The sequence below is a fragment of the Copadichromis virginalis genome, linkage group LG6 (genome assembly GCF_057382275.1).
Source record: "Copadichromis virginalis isolate Kocher_CV1m ecotype Utaka linkage group LG6, C_Virginalis_male_GT1.1, whole genome shotgun sequence".
Taxonomy (NCBI): Eukaryota; Metazoa; Chordata; class Actinopteri; order Cichliformes; family Cichlidae; genus Copadichromis; species Copadichromis virginalis.
Window position 1 is genome coordinate 33,865,942 of NC_140623.1, and position 12,911 is coordinate 33,878,852.

The 12,911-nt window shown below is 40.3% G+C and overlaps 1 pseudogene across 1 annotated transcript; it reads left to right on the forward strand.

Moving 5' to 3' along the window:
* The first annotated feature begins 5,862 nt into the window (after window positions 1-5,862).
* On the forward strand, window positions 5,863-12,118 carry LOC146708237 (polymeric immunoglobulin receptor-like; annotated as a pseudogene). Its single transcript, XR_014920945.1, has 8 exons — window positions 5,863-5,921; window positions 6,123-6,449; window positions 7,092-7,409; window positions 7,534-7,830; window positions 9,521-9,598; window positions 9,709-9,810; window positions 9,915-9,982; window positions 10,098-12,118. The product of XR_014920945.1 is annotated as a polymeric immunoglobulin receptor-like (transcript).
* Window positions 12,119-12,911: the final 793 nt, after the last annotated feature.

The window sequence follows — 12,911 nt, forward strand, 5'->3', positions numbered from 1 at the left end:
TCAGGTCATCTAGTAATCGAATGTTTGGTGTGCCTCAATCCCTGGTTGCCCTAGTCTGCATGCCAAATATTCTTAGGCAAGATATTAACCCTAAGTTGCTCTCTGGTGCACTTACCTAAAAAACAAACATAGAAAAAAGTGCTTGTATGAATGCACTCGAGCGCAAAGCACAAGGCTCGAGTGTAGTGGAAAAAAGTGCGAGAGAGAGGGTGAGAGAAAGAAAAAAAAAAACACGGCTCCCAATCCGGTCGTTAAGTGATGACATGACGAATCCTACTTCCGGGCCTAAAGTAGTCTGCGTTTAATATGGCTTTTGTGTTGTTAACATGTTTAATGTTTTGTATTTTCTTCTATTTAATCTCAAAAAGCTCCTAAAACAGTCAGTGATCACTGTTGACCTCCCTCGGCTTTTATTACCGCTAATCATTTATTTAAGCTCAGTTTTTAAAACCTTAGGCAAACTAGCCTGTTCACATTTTCAGAGCTCAAGGCAGCTCTCTTTTTTGTTACTATGTGACGTGCAAGTGAGAACAGTCTCTCACATGGGACAGAAGTGGAAGGACGAATCAAATACTTGCAGGCCAGAACAGGACCACCACTGCAGCGGGCAGTCTGTCTCGCTGATTCATAACCGTCCGATTGGGTGGCTGCCGGTGGCTGCTTGTCAGGGCCTGGCGCCTGTGGATCGGTCAGGCCCCTTCGGGTGGTGGGGTGCCCTTGGCCTCTGGGCCTGGGGCTCAGTCCACTCTGGCACACCAGGCTGCCATTGGAGCTCATGTGCACGACACTGCAACCCCCTCTGGCTTCTGCTCCACGGCTGCTGGGTGACCCCTCATCTGGGGCTCTCTTCAGCTCTTTCCGGGAGAGTGGCACGGTTGCCCCTCCATTGGTCTTTCTTGGTCTCTTGTGCTCTGAGGGTCTCTGGATGTCTGGATCGCCTCCATACCTGCTTCATGCTCTGGAGGACGGGGCTATGGCTCCCCACACCCTCTAGCGGATCGTTACATGAAGGAACCTTTTGAATACAAGCGCACTCATGCTCACAGGTGTACACACGGGTGCTCACAGATACAAATTACACCCTTTTTGGCTCCTACCTCAAAGCACACTGTGCGCTGTCAATCGCACACTGTGCGCTGTCAATCGTACAGGCTGCACAATAATATTCAATATTATGGCCTGGCCTGTATTTATATAGCGCTTTACTAGTCCCTAAGGACCCCAAAGCGCTTTACATATCCAGTCATCCATCCATACACACACACACATATTCACACACTGGTGATGGCAAGCTACATTGTAGCCACAGCCACCCTGGGGCGCACTGACAGAGGCGAGGCTGCCGGACACTGGCGCCACCGGGCCCTCTGACCACCACCAGTAGGCAACGGGTGAAGTGTCTTGCCCAAGGACACAACGACCGAGACTGTCCGAGCCGGGGCTCGATCGGTAACCTTCCGATTACAAGGCAAACTCCCAACTCTTGAGCCACGCAAGAGTTGGGAGTTTCACCACTGTTATATTCAAATAGATTGTCATGATGATGTTGTTTATTATATTGCTCTCTGTTTTTTGCTTGTTTTCTCTTCTTTTTTTTTCTCTCTCAGCAGGTGATATATATATATATATATATATATATATATATATATATATATATATATATATATATATATATATATATATATATATATATTAGGGGTGCAACGATACACAAAATTCACGGTTCGGTTCGATACTTTGGTGTCACGGTTCGATATTTTTTCGATACAAAAAAAATGTTCATGCCTTTTTAATTTGTCATTTATTAAAATTATAAATATATATTTTAACTCAAAAGTACAGTTTTTAAATTTAACCCTAACCCTAACCCTTGTGCGTGTTTTTTATTTTGACAGCGAATGCGCACCTGCGGACCACTTATGTGCAGCCCTGGTTATTTCACTTGTCATATTGCAGCCACAGAAATTCTTTTGTCCATGAAACCATAAAGCTGCACTTTCTTTTTGCCTTATAGTCTGATTTGTCATAACTTCTCCGTTTTGTGGTAAGCTTTTCTTTGGCTGTCACTTCTTCACCCTGACCTGTCTTATTTGGCTCAGCAGTACTGAAATATATATCCTGCTGCTTTTACACACGCACTCACATAAGCTCAGCGATTCTCTGCGCGATCAACCTCTTACATGTTTAAGCTTGCTGCGGGAGATTTCACTTGTCATGTTTGCATAGTAAGCTAACGAGAGGAATTGGTGCGCAAATTATCATCACTCACAGATCAGTGCTGTCGCTCTCTATACACAGTTCGCACGATTGCAAAGTGAAAGCAAAGAAAAAAGCGCAAATTCAAACGCGATTTCAATGTGTCACATATTGACAGTGGCTCACCAATGCCAATGACATAATTACCCAGTTACATTTCTGAAAGAATGCAAAAGCATTGACATATATTTTTCCTTCCTACAATAGCCCAACGGGCAGGGAAGAGATAGATTTTGGTAGCCCGACTGAAAAAATCGCTAGCCCCGGGACGTCGGGCTAGCGATATTGCAAGCCCTGTATCTGATTGAGGAATCACTCATCTTTGGAAAAGAGAGTTTATTACAGAGAAATGGCTCTTTCCAAAATAAAAGCTATACTATCCGCTTCTTCTGGGCTATATTCTCAGCAGCATATTAAACATATCAGCTCCCCATGAGGAGAATCCTGTGCTAACAGCTGTCTAAATGACTCGGCTAAAGTTAGTAGCATGCTTGCTTGTTTTTGTCTGCTTCCACTTGTCTTTGCACTAGGATGATGTCGGCGTAAATGTGCAGTCATATTCGTTGTGTTCCCACTAGTGCTTTCAGGTTAATCTCATTGAAATGACCTTAACGCCACAACACGGCAAATCTCTGTTAACGAGCCACCGCCGATCGCCCCGTGCATGGGGCTAGACGGCCAACATGTTAACGTGCTAACTGCGCTAACACACTAGTTCCCACCCATGTAATTGAGCATTGCATGGCACATCCAATATACTGTTTTACTTTAGTCCATGACGCGCTTACCTTCAGGGTCATACGTCACATGAAAACCAAAATAATTCCAAACGCCAGATCTGAATGAGGGCGGGGGAGGTCCATGTTGCAAGGAGAGCTTAACTTCTGTCTCGCTAGCTTGCCCTGCACTCTTCCTTCTGACTATGCTGTCTGTGTTGAGCGCTCAGTGGATCTGCGCTCGACAGTGCAGCCTAGGCGGAATAGTCGAACGCAGATTCACTGAGCGCTCAACACAGACAGCATCGTCAGAAGGAAAGTTGATAAAATAAATTACAAATTTTGTATTGTTCGATACATATGCGTACCGAACCGAAAGCACTGTATCGAACGGTTCAATATCGATACGAATATCGTTGCACCCCTAAGATATATATATATATATATGTATATATATATATATATATATACACACATATTTTTTGTCCCCCTACCTCTTTTTTGTTTTGTGCTCTTTATCACCGTTCCTCTTCCCCGCTGTTTTTCTTTCCCTCCCTCTCTTTCTTTCTCCCTTCCCTTTCCCCCAGTCATGTCTGTCCCCTATGTCAGTGGTCCCCAACCCCCGGGCCTCAGACCGGTACCGGTCCGTGAGTCGTTTGGTACCGGACCGCGAGAGTTGAGGCTCAGGTGTGTATGGTTTTGAGGGTTTTTATCGGTTTTCAGCGTTATTTTGTTATCGTTTTTATCGTTAACTCGGTTTTCCTGGGTCTTTTCACGTGTGTTATGAATAAATCTTCTTTTTTTCGGTACCGGTACTAGTTTTATTTTGTTGTATTTATCCACGACACCTTAAAGGCCGGTCCGTGAAAATATTGTCGAGCATAAACTGGTCCGTGGCGCAAAAAAGGTTGGGGACCTCTGCCCTATGTAACAACTGAAAATAAAATAAAATAAACAATAAAAACAAAGGTCAATCAAATGGGCCAATATAGCAAGGCCGGGATGGTCCACTTGGTAAAGTGAATCCTTTGGGCATCTTTCTTGGCCTTTAGACAATAATTCTGATGGCAAAAGATCCAAGGTCAAGGTCAAATTTATTTATATAGCACATTTCAAACAGCCGATGCTGCACAAAGTGCTTAACAATATAAAAATGGCATTAAAAAGCAACAATGTAATACAATAATAACAATAAAAAACAATAATAGGACAATAAAATAATTAAAACAATAACTAAACTAATTCAAATAAGACCAAAATGCTTGGGTCATAGTGTGTTAAAAGCCAGGGCATAGAAATGTGTCTTTAGTAATGATTTAAATTGCTCAAGTGTTTGTGCAGATCCCAGACTATTCCAAAGTCTGGGACCTGCCACAGAGAAGGAAATATCACCACGGGATTTGAGATTAGTCCGTGGGATGGACAGCATTAGTTTTGAGCTAGACCTCGTGGTTTTTCCTGGAGCATAGGCAGAGAGGAGCTCCAAACGGGACAGGCGGGGGGAAAAAAGAAAAGAAAGAAAATTAAACTTTTCATTTTGACAAAAGATGATTTAGAATCTTTCTGTGAAATTGTGAAATGACTGTAGCACAGCATGTAACTGTAAAATATAAAAAATTACGTAGCAGATATTTCACACTAGCCATAGTGCTAAACTTTTTGCTAACATTTTAGGCATTAAACACCAGAGAGTCTTCTGTTTTGAAGCTTTGAAGATGTGTAGAGGAGCCACAGTATCCAGAGTTTTACAAAGTGATGCATTTACTTGACGTCCACACAAAATCAGATAAAAGAATAACTATTCAGATAGAACATTTAAGTAAAAGCCACGAGAATGATAGATTCTAAACATAAAGCTGATTTTTGAGTTTTCAGTTAGAGCGTACAAGGCTAAGTGTCAGCCTTTCATCCCTTAGTAATAGTAGTATCACCTTGTCACATAGTTATATACATATAGGAAAGCTTCACATCTGTGTTTCCACACACAGTGAGACCTTCCACACACAGTGTGAGTAGGCCAGAGACATCCAGGGTGTTGGATAGATAGGCATTGGGTGCCTGGTGTTCGTCTCTGTGAGGTAGGGAGGTGACAGCATGGTCGTAATTCTCCTGGTTTCAAGGATGAACTGAGCTAAACGTATATGCATGTGAGATAATGTGATGGCAACATGTAAGAGTTGTGGAATATCTTTTTCTGTGTGTTGTACATAAGAGATCAGTGTGGCATCCATTTTCAGAGACCACTTTGGCATTTGACCAGAGTGCAATCTCCATGTTGCAACGTGTGATTAAACCCATTCAAAAAATACCCTCACCAGGTGTTTGTAGTTTATTTTAAAATTGTCACACCACCTCCCCAGCCCTGTGCTTCAACGATTCTGAAAATTAGTGCGACTCATGGCTGTTCTTTCAATCTAATATAGTCCTCCTGCTTTAAACAGGCTTCTGTAAGGGAGAATAAACCAATATGTGATCAATTATTAAAACATTTCCAAAGCACAATTAGCAGATTAATATTGCTTTCGTATTAATACATGATAAGATAAGATAAAACTTTATTAATTCCTCAGGTGGGTTCCTCTAGGAAATTCGGTATGAGTAATAATAAAAAGAAATCATAAACCTCAAATGGGTCATTTTTCTGTACTGAAGGTGTTGGATTTTCAATTCTTTAAGTATAGTTTCCAAAATATACTTAAATAATTTTTGTGAATTTTTCATTGTGGTGTTTATGTAATACTTCTAAATACTTTCACCACTAGATGGCATATGTTAGCTATTAGACAAATAATTGAAACGCCTTTAAAGGAAGGGCCATCTAAAATGTTCCATCCCCTATGTGCTGACAGTCTAGTTCTGCCTGAAATGACCACTGTGTGCGCATAATTCTATTTAGATGAGCCAAAGGAAAGATGTGGAGCCTTCATAACCTGCTGTTTACCCTCTGCAGTAAGTTGTTTAAATGACTAGATAAGTGAACATACAAAGATTAAAGGCAGGTGTAGATTAAATAGTACATTTATCTGTTTTAGAATTATGGAGCACACTCCGCCACACACTCTGTTGGGTTTGTTTATTTCTTATAAAAAAGCACTTACTTTACTCGTATGAAAGCTGACAAAGCATAATGTTTTCACATTATTTCTACAGTTGCTCTGAGATGTGTGACCACCGCAGTGGAGGTGATCCATGTGACTGGATATTTGGGCAGTATGGTTAAAGTTTTCTGCTCCTATGATGAGGGTTATGAATCATATGAAAAGTACCTGTGCAAGAATGACTGTGGCAGTTATGATGTTCTTATTACAACATCAAATCCAGTGATAAACAAATACAGGATCCATGATGACAAAACCACACGAATCTTCACAGCAACCATCTCTGATCTTCATTCTGTGGATGCTGGGCAATACTGGTGTGGGGTGACCAGAACTGGAAGCGATATCTACACTGAAGTCAAGCTGGAATTAGTCCGAGGTAAATAAAGGCTTGACAAAATTTAATTGTACATTGAATGTGAATACAATTCATAATGAATGAAGTTGAAAGTAATGACAACAGTTTCAGGATAATAGTATTAGTAGATAAAGAAGTCTTAAATAGAAATGTGACCGTTGACATCATTGGGAGGGGGGGTCAAATGTCAATGTCAGAACAGCAGAGGTGGGAAGTAGCTGTACTTAAGTACAATAAGGTGCACTTAAATAAGTTGAATCTGCACTTCAACTTTTACTGGAGTATTTTTCAACACTAGTTGACACTCTTTACTTTTACCACCTCTGAAGAACAGTAACAACACTGTAAATACGCCTACACGACATATACATACAAATACATTTACAAATACAAATAAATTTAAACTGTCATAGAAGCATAGTAACTGTTGGGGGGAAAAAATGCAACTTTATAAAACATCTTACAAAGTTTTATAATGTGATTGCACTGAAAATGATTTAAGAATTTAAAGTCTGAAAACTGTAAATTCAGGATAGAAAGGGTGATGGCTGAGAGCATACCTATATGTAAAAAGAGTCTGAATGACGTGAAAATACAAACCTGTCTCTTCTAGCTATTCTGTAGCAGTAGCACATCTTCTGATATTCTTTACTTTCTCGACAGACAACTGCTGTGACACTGTGACCAAAATCCAAAGTTATGAGGGTCATGAGTCCATCAGTTGTCCGTATGAGTCTCAGTACCAGAACAGCCTGAAGTACATCTGCAGAGGAACACGGCCCTCCACATGTCTGCAGCAGGCACTGATCACCTCTGACACCAAATCAAATGGACGATTCACACTTGATGATGACAAAGTGTTAGGAACATTCACAGTGACCATTAACAATTTGACTCAAAATGATTCAGGGTCATACCTCTGTGGTATCCACAGAAACTCTGAGCTGGACATTTTCACTTAGGTTGAGCTGGAAGTCCAAGGTGAGAGGTCTTAGTTATACCTCATTACATCAGCCCTAAGATGGCACTGGTTTCTGTCAAACATTCTCCAAGAAAGTTTAATATTTTTTGAGTATTGAATATCTTTTGTTTTTCAATCTGACAGAGTGGTGCTGTCTCAACTCAATTAAAATAAATGGCACAGTAGGACATCCACTAACTCTGCGGTGTCCTTATCCTGCACAAAACTGGGATTACAAGAAGCTTTTCTGTAAGGGAGACCATCGCAACAATTGCACAAACATAACCAGTCAAAGGAGGTTCACATTGCAAGATGATGCTTATTCCAACTCTTTCTTGGTGAGGATTACAGAGCTGGAAGCAGCCGATGCTGGGACATACTGGTGTGGATCAGACTCACAGTGGAGAGTTGGAAACTACACAAAGATTCAACTGTCAGTGGGTAAGATGAACATGTGTAGATGTGGACAAAGTGAATTGAGCTGTAAATTCCTCCTTTTGGTCCCCTCTGTACAAACACGGGCTGTTGTTGGCAGTTCTAATGTCATTAGAAAATAAAAAAAACTATTATAATGGGTTTCACGCTACGAATAGAATAGGTGCACAGAATAGTGACAAAACAATACTACACAGAGCAAGAAATGTTGGGCCCTGTTGGTTTCCTGACTAGTTATTGATCTCTTTCTTTGATTAGTTAAACTAATCAAACTTCTATAGAACTGTAATCTGTGGCTATTTTGCCTTTGTTAAAATATCTATCTGCTAGATAAGCAGGCATAACAGGCATAAGATGTAAAATATGAATAAAACAACATATTTACAGCTATACTAGCACCATTTCTATGTTCTCTTATCTGACATGTGAAAAATAGTTGCATAGCATTCACACGAAACAAACCTCTGCTAAAATAGAAGTGCCGAAAACAAAATGTGTTGCTGCCTTTGACACAGAGATAACATCTTCTTGCCCAAATAATAAAGCCAACCCTTTTTTTCATGCAAAGCTTATCAGATATTGAACCTATCTGCTTGTTAAATTATCTAGGTTTATGTGCTAAAAAAGGTTCACAGACTTCTTAGCACGATATCTGCATGTAGCCCCCCCCTCCCCCAAGGCTCATGGGTATCATGGAGGATTGTTGTCATAAACCCTGCAACTGCTTGTTCGTCACATAGGCAGAAAACATAAGCTTGAAAACCACAAGCCAGCAGCTTGTAAAGTATAGTGTATGGTTTCACACAGCTCTGAATATTTTGAATATATATTACAAACTGTTTTCAACAGCCGATAACTTTCTTACTTACAGCTTCTACCTGGTGAGCCGCTCCTGGCAGCGTTGGGGGGAGATATTCTTACACCTTGTTTTAGCTCATCTTATCAAATCATTATCCATACCACTACTGTACACTGTATGCAAAAACTAAATAGAGAAAAGTTGTTTAAACAAAACAGTTTTAAAAATCATGAAATTATCATTTCACCACTTGCAGCACATTAAAGTCAGTAATTGCAACAGATAGTCTAATCCTTAATCCAATTGAAATGTCATGGTGGGATCTGAGAGCTGTGCATAAATAAATCCCTGCAAACCTGAATGAACTGAAGCAAAAGAAGAGTGGGCCAATATTTCTCCACAATCATCAGTCATACAGAAAACAATTACTTCCAAGTTCTTGCTGCTCAGGTTTGTTCTAGAAGCTATATAATCAAGCCATATACTTAGCTTTTCACAGCATTGCTTAGAGTCCTGTTTGCAACTGAGCATGAAGTCTTTGAACTGGTGCTGGTGATCATAAGGGCTGCTTAATCTAGTCACTAATACCTGTCCTTCAACATCAACATTTACATCAGCAGTTCCTCTCCTCTATTCTCTTCTTCTCTTCTATTTAACTCCAGTCAAACAGCATATCTCAGTGACTTAATATACCATGTTATAGTACAATGTTGTACAATCCGTTGGATATTTTGTTATAAGAAGTAAGTAGCTATAAATCTGAAGTAAATTGAATGAATAGCGTCAGTGTGATTCAAAACTTTGAACCGGTCAACTGACATATGAATGCTACCAAGCACAGAGGCCTGTTGCTATGTGGACTTAAACTAAATTAGCTAAGTATTTTTCCTCTGGCAGTCTTTCTGCAGCACACCACCACTGAAAATTTTACCACTATATTGGAAATCGTAGGACTAAATTCAACAGATGTCCCCGGTAAGTCTATTAAAGGTAAACTATGTTTCCACATCATGGTAAACATTTGGTATTGGTCCTGAAATTGATGTATTTTTTTACTCTGTTCTGTTTTGGCTTCTGTTTTTCAGATGCCACAGTCTATGTGGTTTTTGCTGCACGCTCTGTGCTGCTACTGCTACTGCTGTGTGCCCTGGTTATAGTTCACAAGTACAAATATTACAAATTGAAAGGTATTTTTTTAATCATAACATACCCATAGCATTCACAACAGACCAATGCACTGAAATTTTCATGCAAAAAAGGCATAAAACTTTCTTATGACATGTGTATTCAGAAGCTGAAGTCCCCATAAGCAGACATCCACCCAAGGCAGCAGAGGAAGAGGAACTGAGTGCAGCAGATGTACAAAAGATAAAGTCCATCGTCTGTCATAAACCCTATTACAAATGCCCTCCACTATTCTTTGCTTAACAGTGTTTTCTTTCTTCTTTTTTCTTTTCCCTCACTAACCAACTAGTCCCATCAGATGACCACTCATGTCTGAGCTTGCCTCATCAGTGCTGGAGCCAACCCAGCCAACACTGGGCAAGAGGTAGTATCTGGTTAGACACCATGTTTCTATTATTTTCAGGCCTTAGAGTACAATAAACTCGGTTTTATCTGAATTTAGAAGCAGGAAATAAGCGGTCATCCAGGCCTGTATGCCATTAAGAAATTCCTGCAGTTTAACTAATAGATGTGTATCATACAGCTTCAAGGACAGATAAGCTGGGTATCAAATATATTTGTGCATTAAAAGCATCCAAACAAGGGATACAAATGTATTGCACAGAAAACAATTTACGTTATACTTGAAATTAGTGCTGTCAGCGTTAATCTCATTAAAATGAGGTTAACACCATAACAGCATTAACACGGTAAATCTCTGTTAGCCCCTCGCACACGGATCGCCGCGTGCGAGGGGCTGCACGGCGCTAACGCGTTAGCGAGCTAACTGCTCTAACACGTTAACACCCTGCAGCCCTTGCACGGGGCGATCTGCTGTTTGCTCTTTGTTGGTTCTTCTTTAAATTTCTGGAAATCATGAATTTTTGGTGTGCACGAAAAGGCAGACCTTAAAACAGCATTGTGCCTTTTAGCACAGTGAGGAAGAGATGGGTCAAACTGGAAAAAATCACAACACAACAGAAGATACTGTTGAAATAAAATTTTCTAATAAGAAAAACAGTTAAACAGTGCCAGTACTAGATTATTCTGTTTGACAATAGCAGCAGAATTTAATATACAATTACTGAAATCGTTTGTAATCCCTACTAGTTTTATTGTTGTGAAATGGTTGCTCTTGATTTATTTAATGTTCATCTCCTATTTTTTCTGATATGTTTGTCTTCATTTGTATTATTTGATATAACTTAAATGATGTGCCCTACATGTGACATTTTCACATACCTGTGACACTTTAAAAAACCCAAATTGTAAATTATCTACAAAAGTCAATAATTACATCTTTTTTCTTTCTCAGCAGGTGATCCAGGTGATTGATATATGCATTTTTTTTTCTCTGCCCGTTCTGTTGGTTTTTGTCTTTTGCCCTTCTCCCCCGTCCCTCTTCTCAGCTGTTTCTCTTTCCCTCTTTCTTTCTCCCCTTCTTTCCCCCAGTCAAGTCTGTCCCGTATTCAGTAAGTGAAAATAAAATAAACAATAAAAGGTGAATCAAATGGACCATTACGGCAAGGCTGGGATGGTCAGTTTGGTAAAGTAAATCCGTTGGGCATCTTTCTTTGCCTTTAGACAACAATTCTGATGGCAAAAGAGCCAAACGGGACAGGCCAAAAAAATAATAATAATTTCATCTGTATCTGTGCTATTCTTGCTGTCCTGGGACTGTTTCATTAGGCCAATAGCTTTTGGATGAGGAGTATATCCAAATACTGCCTTCACCAGAATTTCATCCTGATATGTCTCATATTGTACATGCCGGGGACATGCTGATTCCGCGTTTTCATCAAAGGCAGATGCAGCCAGAAGCTACTGCACAACTGCAGGTGGCTCTCATCCAGGAGACAAGGCAACAACAGATCCAGATACATGTGCAGTCCATGGGCAGATAAATTACACCTCCACAGGAGGCAATACGTCATATTATACACCTTGTGTTTACATATATATTAGTGAACGTCTGTACTGTTATAACAGGTCAACTGTTGGATGAAAATCGAAAGATTTTAGAGCTGGGCTAAGTCTTCAATGTTTCAAAATCCTAACAACGCCCCTGTTGCACAGCCACGAATTTATATGTAAACTATGCGTACAAAGCAACTCATCAGTGTATTGTTGGATGTGCTATCATGGTTTGGGGCCTTATTTCAGCAGTGGTGTTGGAGATTTTGTCAAAATTGCCACTGAAAGTTTTTTTGTTTGTTTGTTTGTTTGTTTGTTGTGTATTTAGATTTAGAATTTCTAAAGATGTGCTGCATATAACCTGCCTAAAACTTTGGAGTTGTTGTTTTAAAATAAAGTGCCAAAAGTCTCCCTCTACCAAGAAAATGATTTAATTATCATTTGCCCAAAACAAAGAAGAGAGATGGACTCGCAACAAAATAGCCGATCAGCTGATCATTAAGCAGTTTCATGATTGAAGTAGCAGCAAGAGAGGGAGGGAGAGAGAAGAGGCAGTCACTCCATATATTGGTTGTTAAGCTTAACGTGGGAATGTTTTACTAACATTCAGAGATGAACTTACACACTTGCTTTACTTCTCTCTGGGATAGCTTTCTCAGAGATGAAACGCTGGATTGGTAGGGAGGCTACACACAGCCGCTCATTCACGTGAGCACACTGCTCCGAGGTGCTACTGTTATGAGCCGAGTTATGCGGTGTTGCAAGTTTTGTGAGGTGCTTTTTTGATATTTAATGGATCGGATTACATTTTTTATTTCTCTCCGATATCCGATCCAGTAATTTATGTCAGTATCGGGCCGATACCGATACCTAATATCGGATCGGTCCATCTCTAGTTTTAACGTAATAATTTCACAAATAATCATCATCTTGAGAACAGGAAGAGCCAAGGATGCCCTTCGTGGACCACAGCTCAAGCTCAACACCATAACCCCAGACATCCTCGACACCAAACTGGACCACCTGCTCCTGGATCAAAGGCTTCCTCACCACCGTCCTGAATCAGAAAGTCCCCCCACATACCACCCCTTCCCACTCACTACCGCAGCAATGGTCTGAATAATCCTCATCACTCAGGCCACTCATATGACTCTATACTCAGATCAAATCCTTTGCAATACTTCCAAGCACTCCTCTTGATTGCATATAT